Source organism: Hemibagrus wyckioides, linkage group LG24 (assembly GCF_019097595.1).
Source record: "Hemibagrus wyckioides isolate EC202008001 linkage group LG24, SWU_Hwy_1.0, whole genome shotgun sequence".
Taxonomy (NCBI): domain Eukaryota; kingdom Metazoa; phylum Chordata; class Actinopteri; order Siluriformes; family Bagridae; genus Hemibagrus; species Hemibagrus wyckioides.
The window spans coordinates 11940579-11954853 of record NC_080733.1 but is presented as its reverse complement, the minus strand read 5'-3'; the positions used below and the strand labels follow the sequence as shown (position 1 = coordinate 11954853).

General features: G+C 39.6%; 1 protein-coding gene across 8 annotated transcripts in view; it reads right to left on the bottom strand.

Annotated features, from left to right (window-relative positions):
- The window catches only part of atxn1a (ataxin 1a), a 115136-nt gene that overhangs the window by 25679 nt on the left and 75182 nt on the right, over positions 1-14275 (bottom strand). For 5 of the 8 annotated variants that reach the window (XM_058377569.1, XM_058377568.1, XM_058377567.1 and 2 more), the window contains one exon: positions 11462-11562. The gene's annotated coding sequence lies outside the window, so the exon portion shown is untranslated. Of the gene's footprint in view, positions 1-11250; positions 11340-11461; positions 11563-14275 lie in introns of all 8 variants that reach the window. The other 3 variants (XM_058377570.1, XM_058377574.1, XM_058377571.1) reach the window with 2 other exon arrangements.

The window sequence follows — 14275 nt, the reverse complement described above, 5'->3', positions numbered from 1 at the left end:
CACTCACTCACCTAAACCCCTAGCTCACTCACTCACCTAAACCCTTAACTCACTCACTCACCTAAACTCTTAACTCACTCACTCACCTAAACCCTTAACTCACTCACTCACCTAAACCCCTAGCTCACTCACTCACCTAAACCCTTAACTCACTCACTCACCTAAACCCTTAACTCACTCACTCACCTAAACCCTTAACTCACTCACTCACTCACCTAAACTCTTAACTCACTCACTCACCTAAACCCTTAACTCACTCACTCATCTAAACCCTTAACTCACTCACTCACCTAAACTCTTAACTCACTCACTCACCTAAACCCTTAACTCACTCACTCATCTAAACCCTTAACTCACTCACTCACCTAAACCCTTAACTCACTCACTCACCTAAACCCTTAACTCACTCACTCACCTAAACTCTTAACTCACTCACTCACCTAAACCCTTAACTCACTCACTCACCTAAACCCCTAGCTCACTCACTCACCTAAACCCTTAACTCACTCACTCACCTAAACCCTTAACTCACTCACTCATCTAAACCCTTAACTCACTCACTCACCTAAACCCTTAACTCACTCACTCACTCACTCACTCACTCACTCACCTAACCCCTTAACTCACTCACTCACTCACCTAAACCCTTAACTCACTCACTCACCTAAACTCTTAACTCACTCACTCACTCACCTAAACCCTTAACTCACTCACTCACTCACTCACTCACTCACTCACTCACCTAAACCCTTAACTCACTCACTCACCTAAACCCTTAACTCACTCACTCACCTAAACTCTTAACTCACTCACTCACTCACCTAAACCCTTAACTCACTCACTCACCTAAACTCTTAACTCACTCACTCACTCTAACCCTTAACTCACTCACTCACTCACCTAAACCCTTAACTCACTCACTCACCTAAACCCTTAACTCACTCACTCACTCACTCACTCACCTAAACTATTAACTCACTCACTCACCTAAACCCTTAACTCACTCACTCACCTAAACCCTTAACTCACTCACTCACCTAAACCCCTAGCTCACTCACTCACCTAAACCCTTAACTCACTCACTCACCTAAACCCTTAACTCACTCATTCACCTAAACCCTTAACTCACTCACTCACTCACTCACCTAAACCCTTAACTCACTCACTCACCTAAACCCTTAACTCACTCACTCACTCACCTAAACCCTTAACTCACTCACTCACCTAAACCCTTAACTCACTCACTCACCTAAACTCTTAACTCACTCACTCACTCTAACCCTTAACTCACTCACTCACTCACCTAAACTCTTAACTCACTCACTCACCTAAACCCTTAACTCACTCACTCACCTAAACTCTTAACTCACTCACTCACCTAAACTCTTAACTCACTCACTCACCTAAACCCTTAACTCACTCACTCACTCACCTAAACTCTTAACTCACTCACTCACTCTAACCCTTAACTCACTCACTCACTCACTCACTCACTCACTCACTCACTCATCTAAACCCTTAACTCACTCACTCACCTAAACCCTTAACTCACTCACTCACCTAAACCCTTAACTCACTCACTCACCTAAACTCTTAACTCACTCACTCACCTAAACCCTTAACTCACTCACTCACCTAAACCCCTAGCTCACTCACTCACCTAAACCCTTAACTCACTCACTCACCTAAACCCTTAACTCACTCACTCATCTAAACCCTTAACTCACTCACTCACCTAAACCCTTAACTCACTCACTCACTCACTCACCTAACCCCTTAACTCACTCACTCACCTAAACCCTTAACTCACTCACTCACCTAAACTCTTAACTCACTCACTCACCTAAACCCTTAACTCACTCACTCACCTAAACTCTTAACTCACTCACTCACATAAACTCTTAACTCACTCACTCACTCACCTAAACCCTTAACTCACTCACTCACCTAAACTCTTAACTCACTCACTCACCTAAACCCTTAACTCACTCACTCACCTAAACTCTTAACTCACTCACTCACCTAAACCCTTAACTCACTCACTCACTCACCTAAACCCTTAACTCACTCACTCACCTAAACCCTTAACTCACTCACTCACCTAAACTCTTAACTCACTCACTCACCTAAACTCTTAACTCACTCACTCACTCACCTAAACCCTTAACTCACTCACTCACCTAAACTCTTAACTCACTCACTCACTCTAACCCTTAACTCACTCACTCACTCACCTAAACCCTTAACTCACTCACTCACCTAAACCCTTAACTCACTCACTCACTCACTCACTCACTCACCTAAACTCTTAACTCACTCACTCACCTAAACCCTTAACTCACTCACTCACCTAAACCCTTAACTCACTCACTCACCTAAACCCTTAACTCACTCACTCACCTAAACCCCTAGCTCACTCACTCACCTAAACCCTTAACTCACTCACTCACCTAAACCCTTAACTCACTCACTCACCTAAACCCTTAACTCACTCACTCACTCACTCACCTAAACCCTTAACTCACTCACTCACTCACCTAAACCCTTAACTCACTCACTCACCTAAACCCTTAACTCACTCACTCACCTAAACTCTTAACTCACTCACTCACTCTAACCCTTAACTCACTCACTCACCTAAACTCTTAACTCACTCACTCACCTAAACCCTTAACTCACTCACTCACTCACCTAAACTCTTAACTCACTCACTCACCTAAACTCTTAACTCACTCACTCACCTAAACCCTTAACTCACTCACTCACTCACCTAAACTCTTAACTCACTCACTCACTCTAACCCTTAACTCACTCACTCACTCACCTAAACTCTTAACTCACTCACTCACTCTAACCCTTAACTCACTCACTCACTCACCTAAACTCTTAACTCACTCACTCACTCTAACCCTTAACTCACTCACTCACCTAAACCCTTAACTCACTCACTCACCTAAACCCTTAACTCACTCACTCACTCACTCACTCACCTAAACCCTTAACTCACTCACTCACTCACCTAAACCCTTAACTCACTCACTCACCTAAACTCTTAACTCACTCACTCACTCACTCACCTAAACCCTTAACTCACTCACTCACTCACTCACTCACTCACTCACTCACTCACTCACCTAAACCCTTAACTCACTCACTCACTCACTCACCTAAACCCTTAACTCACTCACTCACAGCAACCACTTATCCTGGTTAGAGCTGCGTCATACCATTCGCATAATACACAAATGCATGCTATGCATAATAAGGGGCTGAAAATCATTTTAACAAGATTTCTCAGTTTTTTTGTCTTCCTGTGGAATGTAAGGTGTAAAATCTAGTAAAATCTCCTCACTGTAATCTGTGCACTAAGAGCCTCAGTGCTTCATGTCTAGCAGCAACCTGGAAAACATTAAGTCACTTTCCATTAGCTGTCTAATATTTTTTCAGCAAGGCCAGATGGGAGGTGGATCAAGGTGCAATGCCACATCACTCTGAGAGCTAGAGGTCTGCCACAGACTTCAGAGGAAATTCCGATTCACTGATGTGCTCTGGGTGGTCCGTTCGCAGCAGGAAGGCGCAGATCTGAAGCTGAAAACCGCAGGACAGTTCAGAGTTCCTGCCTTTCTTAACACAAGGAAAATCAACGTATTCATCTCAATTCCGAAATCAACCACTTCTAAGACAAAATTCTTGCTCTGATGTCAATTTCAATTCAAATGCAATGCCAAATGGCTGTCTCTGAAATTCTTAGATTAGAATAAGGTTAAATGGTATCATCTTCTACTTCCTCAAAACCTACAGCTAGCATAATCATCTAGCTCTAGTACATCCAGTCAAATCCGCATCCGCAAAACCTACATGGTACATCCAAATTTTAAATTTCAACAGATTTATTTTCACAAATAACGTTCAAACAACGTTCAAAAAACATCTGCAGTAATGCTTCACAATTTTGCTTCGTGATATTATATGTACTGCAGATGTACCACAGCCTGGACTGAATACTGAAGGGAGGTAATTATTATTATTATTATTATTATTATTATTATTATTATTATTATTATTATTATTTATCTGATCCTTGAACAAATGAAAAATATTGTGTTTTTTTTGTATTTTTTTTTTTACTGGTATTTATGTTAGAATAGAATTTTTTATTATATTCAAACATTTATTTACACTATTTCAAGCATCAAAAAAATTATTTTTAAAGATTTACTAAAATATTCAATAAGTTTTCCTTTTGTCTCATACTTAAGATTTCATTATTAGTATCAGTATACTAATAGTAGTAGTATACTAGTATTAGTAAATGTTGTAAAAAAAAACATTTTCAGAAGAAATGAAATAAATAATTAGATTAATTATTAGAGAATAATTTTCCGTTTGTGTTGACTGTACAGGTTTTAGAATAAATCTAATGCTACAATATTTTCAGGATTGCGTGCAAGAATTATTTTAAGCAGCTAAACCTCAGAATAAAGGTTGATAACTCGAGGATTAATAACATGCAGATGAGCTGATATGTGTGGCAGCCTGAGAAAACCCTTCACCTAGTAAAATGTTCATATATTTTCAAACAGAAACATGGCATCTATTTCAACAAGTACATCACTAGCAAGCCTACTACTAAAAAAAAAGGAAGAGAGAGTTCACTCTAACTTCATCATGGACATTTTGACAGCTGGTATCTGATTACAAGCCGAGATGATTACCCTTTTGCTGTAAAGTTATAGACATAACATCTGGATGACGTTCAATGTGTGAAGAAACTACACTAAAGCTTTCGTCATCTTGAGGCGCAATTATGTTAGCTTAATAAAATATGTTTAAAGAGGTGTCAACGTATGTAAAAGACACCAAAAAAAAATTATTTCAGTCAAAACCCAGCTGTTCTGTTTTCCACAACTAGCCACAGTAACATCCGACGGGTTTTCCCAGACCACCGCATACACTCATGCTCAAAAATTCAACAGTGACTTCATCATTTTTGCAAGTGATTGCTTTCTCTGAAGTTAGTGAGAACCTTTTGCTCTCAAACACTTCCCATGAACAGAAACAACGTGCTATGAAAAGCATTTATAGCGGCCGTGTAACCACAGAGGGGTCAGAAAGTCCGAGCTTTTATTCCAGGAGAGCACATGAACACCAATGACTGGCCTGGGGATACAAAACAGGTGTCTGTTTTACTGCCTGAGAAATTATGATGTGTAAATGTGTGTGACTAAGGGTTCCCGAGTTAAAGAGACAACAGCGACACAACAGCCTTCTCTCTCTTTCTCCAGTGCTTCTCTCAGAGCCGTGAGCGTCCACATGGCTTTAAGTGGAGAAGGAGAGAAAGAGTGAGCCACAATGGAATGCCACTGCTCCGCTTGCCAAGAACACTTTTCCCATGCATCGGAGAGCCAAGACTTCCCTCAGCCAGCCAAGAATAGCACCGCTGTCCTAACACACTCACTGAGACCTACACATGCACACACATCCCTCATGTCTGGAGTAACAGAGCTCTTAAAAGCCCACTGGGTGCTTTCCATAAATGAGATCTCCATCTTTAAAGGTCAGGTGGACAGTGCAATAACAAAAAAAAAAAAGAAATGACACAGCACTCTAAATGAGTGGTAAGTTATGAGTGAATACATGGCTTGCTGAAAGTTAAAGTAAGCACAGGGCATGTCAAAGTCCTAAATTTCCCCATGAATCAATGCTAGTTGCCAAATACATTGTAGTAAACATATTATTATTGTATGATGTACTGCTGTGGTGCAACAACAAATTTAAAGGGGGAGTACAGTATCATAGTACAGTTTATTTATTACTGTCCTTACATTTCATTTGTTCCTGTCTGTATTTGTATTAGCTTTCCGTTTACTTAATACAGGGTGAACAAATTGAAAGTATATATTATTTATTTTTATATGTTTAATAATGATTTAATAATTAATCTATTTTATTTTATATTGTGTTACATTTTTATATTCTTTTTATACCTGATATTCTTTTGATTTTAGATTCTGCTTTTCTTCTAGTGTATTTCTTATATTTTATATATATTATATTTTTTTTTACTAGTTTTACATTTTTATTTAAATTATTTCTTATATTTTATATTCTAGTTTTACATTTTTATTTAGATTATTTTGTATATTTTATATTCTAGTTTTACATTTTTATTTAGATTATTTTGTATATTTTATATTCTAGTTTTACATTTTTTTTAAAAATTATTTTGTATATTTTATATTCTAGTTTTACATTTTTTTTAAATTATTTCTATTTTATATTTTGGTTTTACATTTTCATTTAAATACCTTTTATTTTATATTCTAGTTTTACATTTTTATTTACATCTTTATTGAAACTATTTCTATTTTGTATTCTAGTTTTAAATTTGATTTAAATTGTATTTCTTATATTTTCAATTCTAGTTTAACATTCGTATTTCCAGTCGTAAAAAACATTTCACTACTATGTCGTATTACTATTGTTATTTTTGTTATTATTATTATCATTATCATTATTATAGCCAGAATTGTAATGTAGGCCAATGTGTTTGGTGTCAAGTTAAAGTCGAGTCATTGAGCTGTAGTGTTGCAAAAATGGATTTTTATCCAAATCTGACTATTTGTCTTGGTTTCATCATCATTTCCACATACCTGCATGTTGCTAACTGTCATCTGTGCACACTAGATAATCCAACCATTAAAAATTATTCTAGCATCAACCAGATTACACAGTGGCTGCTGTGTGTAGTGCAGCAGGAGGGATTCTGTGCTACAGATTCAGCATCGAGATGCATCACACCACATGAGACACGATTTACATTTTAAACAAAGCAACATACCAAATAAAAACTTGTGAAAGTTCTAGCTGTTAAACCTATCTGTCTATTAGCTATTAACAAATGTCTTTTCTTGCTACAAAAACTTTGGATTTCATTTCATTGTCTGTACCGTTATCCGATCTATACTCTCAGGAGTCATCGGGCATCAAGGCAGGATACACCCTGGACAGAGTGCCAACCCATCACAGGGCACACACACACACACTACGGGCAATTTAGAGACTCCAACCAGCCTAGAAGCATGTCTTTGGACTGTGGGAGGAAACCGAAGCACCCGGAGGAAACCCACCAAGCACGGGGAGGACATGCAAACTCCACACACACAGTGAGCAGGAGACAGACTCAAACCCAGGATGCTGGAGGTGTGACCATCACACTCGTGTGTTTACTACCTTACCATCACACTCATGTGTTTGACCCCCAGATGTTTGAGACACACAAGTGTATAAGATGTCTTTATATGCTAAAGAATTATAATTTCCCTTCACTGGAACTAAGAGCTTCAATCCTGTTCTAGCATGACAATGCCTCTGTGCACAAAGCAAGCTCCATAAACACTACCAAGTTTAGACTGGAAGAACTCAACTGACCTCAACCCCACTGAACACTTCCTGGACGCACCCCAGGCCTCCTCAGTTAACATCAGAACCTGATCCCATTAACGCTCTTGAAGCTGAATCAGCACGATCCCCAAAGCCTTGCTTCAAAATCTAGTAGAAAGCCTTCTCAGAAGACAGGAGCTTATTATAACACCAAAAAGAGTAGTCAGGTGTCCACACAGTGTTTGGACTAGCTTTAAGCATTCAGCTAGTTTGTGTTGTCAAACCTATTAACATGCTAGTTATTAGGAACATAGCTGTTGTAGGTAGCCAATGTTTTCTATCATTTCTTGGTTCCTTTGTTAAAAAAGGACGTCTCTCACATTTCATGATAATTTTTTCTTCTCTACTTTATATAAGATTTTATATGTTTAAAAACATTACAGTAGAATTTGAAGCTGTACTTCAGATGAGTACTGTAGATGCACTTTTACCTAATTAAAGGTCATTCAAAACCCAATTTGGACCCTGCACTGAACCCATGAGACACGACGGATGACCGAGTGCAACAATAAGCAAGAAAATGAAACATTAAAAAATATAATAAAAAATCATCTGGTTTTCTGCTCTGTGTAGGAACTAACAAAACAAACAGTGAGTTTTAGAGCTTTATAGTTCAGAGAAAACCTCAAGAGAGCAAGAAGAGAAGCCACAGCAGTGTGATTAATTGCTATGCTTCACCACACACCTTCAGAGGCCACTGCCCTTTCACTGAAGAAGAGACTGTACTTAAGCCCCTCTGGCAGAGTGGAGCTCTAAAATCCAGAGAGAGAGCGAGAGAGAGAGAGAGAGAGAGACCGACAGAAAGTTTGTAAGACAGACACAGAGGGGGGGGCAGACAGAAAGTCTGACAGACAGACACAGATAGAGAGAGAGTGGGAGAGACAGAGAGTCAGACAGACAAACAGAAAGACAGACAGAAAGAAAGTTTAAAGTTTAAAGAGAGAGAGAGAGAGAGAGAGAGAGAGAGAGATGGAGGGAGAGGGAGAGGGGAGTTAGGGGAGAGAGCGAGAGAGAGAGAGAGAGAGAGAGAGACCGACCGACTGACCGACCAACTGACAGAAACTTTGTAAGACAGACACAGAGAGGGGGGGCAGACAGAAAGTCTGACAGACAGACACAGAGAGAGAGAGAGAGAGAGGGAGAGGAGAGAAACAGACAGTCGGACAGACAGACAGAGAGAGAGAAAGTTCGACAGACAGACACACACGGGGGGGGGGGGTAGGAGAGAGACAGACTGACAGAAAATTCGACAAATAGAGAGAGACAGACATACAGAAAGTTCGACAGATAGATAGAGAGAGAAAGAGAGAGAGGCAGACAGAAAGTTTGACAGATAGATAGAGAGAGAACAGGAGTGAGAAAGAGAGTGAGACAGACAGACAGACAGAGAGACAGAAAGTTCGACAGACAGGCATGGAGGGAATCACTGAAATCATCGACACATATGTTTGCATGCCTCCTGATCATCAGAAGTATCAGACTACACACATCCAGTCTGCACAACATTACACAACATTTCCACTGTCTTAACAAACCATCCAACCCCACACACACACACACACAGCAGGGGGCAGCTTTGGCATTCACTCACCCCCACCAATCAACACCCAGCCGGAGGAGGGGGGAAATGCTACAAGTCCACAGAATGAATCACACAGCTCGCAAAGATTAATGAGCAAGACCCAGGATTTGCCAAACACACTAAACGACAATATTCAGTAATAACCATCTCAGCATGTCTAGATCTCCTCATAAAGATGAACCATCTCAGCTACTTAAGCTTATAAAATAAAAATCTCCCCATGCTATCAGAATAAGCTGATGAATGATCAAATGGATAACGTGACGATTACAGGCAGCTGACCATACGATACTGCCATCACAATCATTTATACCACATCGACTAAGTTCACTAAGTTTTCTTTTCAGGCTTGTCACATTTTATTGCTTCGTCACATCGTATATAAACTGATCCGGATAAAAAACATGGCTGAATGCTACAACAGACTGCATAATAAGTACATAAAGTACGATGAAGATCCTCTGATGATAGACCTGCGATTGAAGGAAATGACATCAGTTTAAATAGCGTACATATTTTGTGGTTCATATTTTGTGTGATCCAAATTCATCAGTGACTCGGCTAAACATTGTGCAAAATCTTTCTAAATCTTTTCTGTTGTTATGGTTTGATAGAAAAGTTTTAATCCCGGAGATTTGAGTAGCTCGAGCTTAAAACTGTCTTTATTTTTTTTTGTCTTTATAATTTTGTTTCTTTCTAGAAATAAACAACTGAATGAAACAAAATGGTCTGATAATTTAATAAAAACAATTTCTACCTTTAAATAAATTTAAAATAGGCTTCATCATTTTATATTGCTTAAAAAAAAAAGAAAAATATTTTATGTATTTGCTAATATCTCTCTTTTTTTGTTTTTTGTTTACCTTTTTTTTCAATTTCTGACTAATTAATAAAAGGGTTTTGCGAGTACATTTATATTTTCATAATATTTAATTATGAATAATATTTATTTATTATTATACATAATAATTATTATGAATATTTTTTCTTCCTGTTTGGTTTAATTTCACACAGTAAATTTCAGTAAATAGGCTAAAATTAATGGATTAAATATCTTCTCTGTATAAATTCTCTCTCTCTCTCTCTCTCTCTCTCTCTCTCTATATATATATATATATATATATATATATATATATATATATATTTTTTTTTTATTATTATTAATTTTGTCTTAAGGCTATGCAAATATTTGAGCCGAATATTTCTGCCCTAGCTTCTTCGGTTCATTTTCACCAGCCTGTATAAAAAAGATGAACTGAAATGAATCTAAAAGGAGAGAATGACTGCTTCATGCACATATACATCTCTCACAAATGAACACATTACTGGATAACAGGCTATTGATAGTGGACTCGCCTGAAGCGTATAACAACCACACTGTTATGTTGGTGTGTGTGTGTGTGTGTGTGTCAGAGTGTGTGTGTGTGTCAGAGTGTGTGTGCTCGGTCTGTTTTCCTCTACACACTACGCGTGAATCATAAAAGGCACATTTTTCCTCGCCACAGGAAGAGAGCGGCTGGATTTTCCTGGAGGTGTTTTGCAAAAGTGCAGCTCTGTACTCATGAGTGCGTAGCGTTGTTTGGTAAACACTCGCTCTGTTGCCAGGCAGACCTGCACCTCGGCTGCACCAATCACAGCTCAGGATGATAGGCCAACAAGGTTAGCTCTCTAACGAGCACACTCTTTACACTGCCTCAAAGACGGAGTGCCGTGCTGCCATGGTGTCCTCGTTAAACCCCGATCACGCTGCGCCTCGCCGTAAATGGAGCACATGCATACATAAGAAACAGGAATGCACTTTATTAGCAGAAATACACTTAGCAGGTCAGATTACTTATTAAACTGTGTGATGTGGGTTCAAATATTTTAATGTACAATCGTGTGAGTAAAGAGGAAAACAGAGACACCAGGAAGGATTACAGATCTGGAGGACCTAGAGGCCACAGATTTGTGTGTGTTGGGGGGGGCAACGACATCAAATGTCCCCATAAGATTAGGAATATCTGACTGTTTAAGCTTTGTGGGGTATTTAACTGGTCTGGAAACTTGCAGTTTTTATTTGAGAAACTATATTTCAGTAAATGGATTACATGTTCTGCTTCTAGCGAGTAAGGTTAAGGTTAAGGATTGGTTTAGGATCTGTACTAATAATTTTATTATTATTGTTCAAATGTATTATTCATTTTATTATTATAATGTGTGTTTGTGTGTGTGTGTGTGTGTACCTCAGAAACTGCAGCTCTTGTGGGGTGTTCCTGGTCTGCAAGGGGTCAGTATCTATACACCGGTCAGCAAAAGGGGGACCAACGCAATACTAGACAGGTGGTCATAATGTTATGGCTGATCGGTGTATATGCAGCACCATGATAATATGTATTTAAAAACCTCTTCATTTCATTGTGTGTGTGTGTGTGTGTGTTGTAAATCCCAGCCCACCTCATTCAGGTTCAGCTCCTCCAGTGCGTCAGTGTGTGAAATGGCCCATGGGGGTTCTTACAATCCCAACACAGCACGTGATCGCAGGCTTTCGTCTCTGTCTGTGGAAACACACACACACACACACACATACACACATTATACTTCATTTGTGTGACAAATCTGCTTATTTGAATTTCTATAAATATAAATGGCCTCACTCACAAACATACGAGTGACGTGAGCTGACATTAAGCAGGCTTCACTACAAGACCATTCCAGGACACACAGTTACACACCAGTGATCTCTCTCTCTCTCACACACACACACACACACACACACCAAATTCAGAAATGATCTCTAACACTTATAAGCACCAACATTTAAGTTCTACATTTGTTAGGTTTGTTTGTACATATGCAGCCCATCTGTTACTGTTATTCAGCTTCTTTTAACTCCAACATCTTTACAAAACAACCACCATTTTGTTGTGAGTATGTGTGTGTGTGTGTTTGTTGCGCTGTGTTGTGTTGCATGTTTATCAGTTGTAGCAGGGTTGCTGTGATTTTTAACCAATGTCATTGGCGGGTTGAGAAACAGTTCGGCAGCCAACACTCTCCAGCCAGCAGCAGTGCTGTGGTCGGAAATGCTCGCTGATGGCTGATGAACACAAACTGTGCATGGAAATATTTCGTTCTAGTCTCTAATTGCACACATAGACTGCCAGTGAAAAATCTTTGAACATGTGGGATGTTTTTATTACAGGATTTATTACAGCTTACCCACTATTGCCAATTAAAGACGAAACATTAAACCATCAAAAGCCTGACTCTTTGTTTTTAAGGACTTCTTTATCGTCCGCTCTGAAGACAGCGTTACTGAAATCCACATGTAGAATGGAACAAGCGGCGAGATAAAGCTTCTTGAGACGCCGATTTTAGCTTTGCTCTGGCTTAACGTCGTGAAAGTTCACGTTTAACACAAGTCATAATTCTTACAACGCTGTATTCAGAGCATAAGAATATCACTGCTATTCTTCTTCTTCCTTCGGCTTTTCCCTTCAGGGGTGGCCACAGCGGATCATCTCCCTCCACCTATCTCTATCTTCTGCATCCTCCTCCTAACACTTCATATCCTCATTTATTACATCCGTATACCTCCTCTTTGGCCTTCCTCTTTGCCTCCTGCTTTTGCCTCCTATGTCCAACATTCTCCTACCAATATAAGAATATCACTGCTACTAAATTTAATTAATAAAGAGCTCATTAGCATGCTCGATTATGCCAGGTTGAGAAGCTGGAAAGCTGACCACAGTACAAGTCACTTTAGGATTGTAATTATACTTTTTACTACTTTTTCTTAATACAAGGAAATCCTATTCAGATAAAATATACAGCTTTTGAGCACATTTCATACGAGTCATCACCACGCTGTCGCATACCTTCCAGCCCGAGGGCACTTGGGTAATTGTCAGTTTGAATATAGACATGTCATGCAGTCATGTTAAGCTTTGCAGGAAGTGGGAAAATAATAGCAGTCTCACAGACGGCTAGAAATAATATATTACAGAAGTACTTTTCAACTCCTAAACTTTTCTCTGTATATATTCCTAGATAAGCACTTCTTAAATTCCAGTTTCCTGTTCTGTGTTAAAGTACAACTTTTTTTTCTGATATGCTAACAGGCGACTACATGCGCTCGCAGGAGTTCCTGTGCTTTTTGCTCATTCTGGTCTTGTGTGGAGGTCTCACAACAGCTTGCTTTGCTGCTCTTTCAGCTGTGGTCCAGCGTCTGACAGATGGACCGGGCCTGACTCTTGGTTACTTTTTTTTCCCCATGCGTTCCGTTACTCACCACAGTAACATACCTCAGAAATGTCTACAACATCCCAAGAGCCTGGCTCTGCTTCTCATTCCACAGTCCACCGCAGTCCAGGGTGCACACGTTTACAATTGAGAGCGACGGGTTTTTACATTAAGAGTCTCGAATCTGGAGTAACATCCTATACGACGGAGATTTGGCTCAGATGTATGAGCAGGACCTGGGGCTTGGGGTGTAATTGAAAATGGAAGTGACACTGAAAAATACTGGATATAAAGTGCGAGCATTTTCCACCCATCCACTCCACTTTTTATCTGAAGTGCTCTATCGGAGAAATGAAATGAAATGGAATGGAGCAGGACCATGCCGCAGCGCCACATCACTCACATCCAAATCGCTCTGATGCAATCAACTGTGAAGAAAACAAGATACTGAAAAAAAAAACAACCTGCGCACAAGCATATACACGCTTCAGCTAGAACACAGGCAAGGTGAATGAGGCAGAAACACACACACACACACACACTTGTGAATAGAGGCTTTCAATCTTCCTCTAAGCAGAGTAAATAAGCAAGCACACCTGCATGTGTGGGTGACAATCTCAGGGCAGACCTCAAGTCTATCTACTGTATGCACTAGAGCCATCATCACACTCCTTTCATTACTGTATCCATCCATCTATCTATCTATCCGTTTTCTTTACTCTTTTTCAACAGGTTTGAAATGATCCTGGAGCTTCTCCCAGGAGATTCGAGGTTCAGGACACCCTGAATGGGATACACACACTCACACTCACACACCTATCCACATTCTAAGACGATTTAGAGATGCCAATTATCCTACAACACATGTCTATGGTGTGGGAGAGGAAACCTGGAGGAAAGCCCTGAAGCACAGGAAGAAGATACAGACACTTCACATAACAGGGCAAAGAGGCAAGAAACAAACCCTCAACCCCAGAGGTGTGAGCCAAATGTGCTAACAACTAAGCTTCAGAACTGAACGGGAATTAT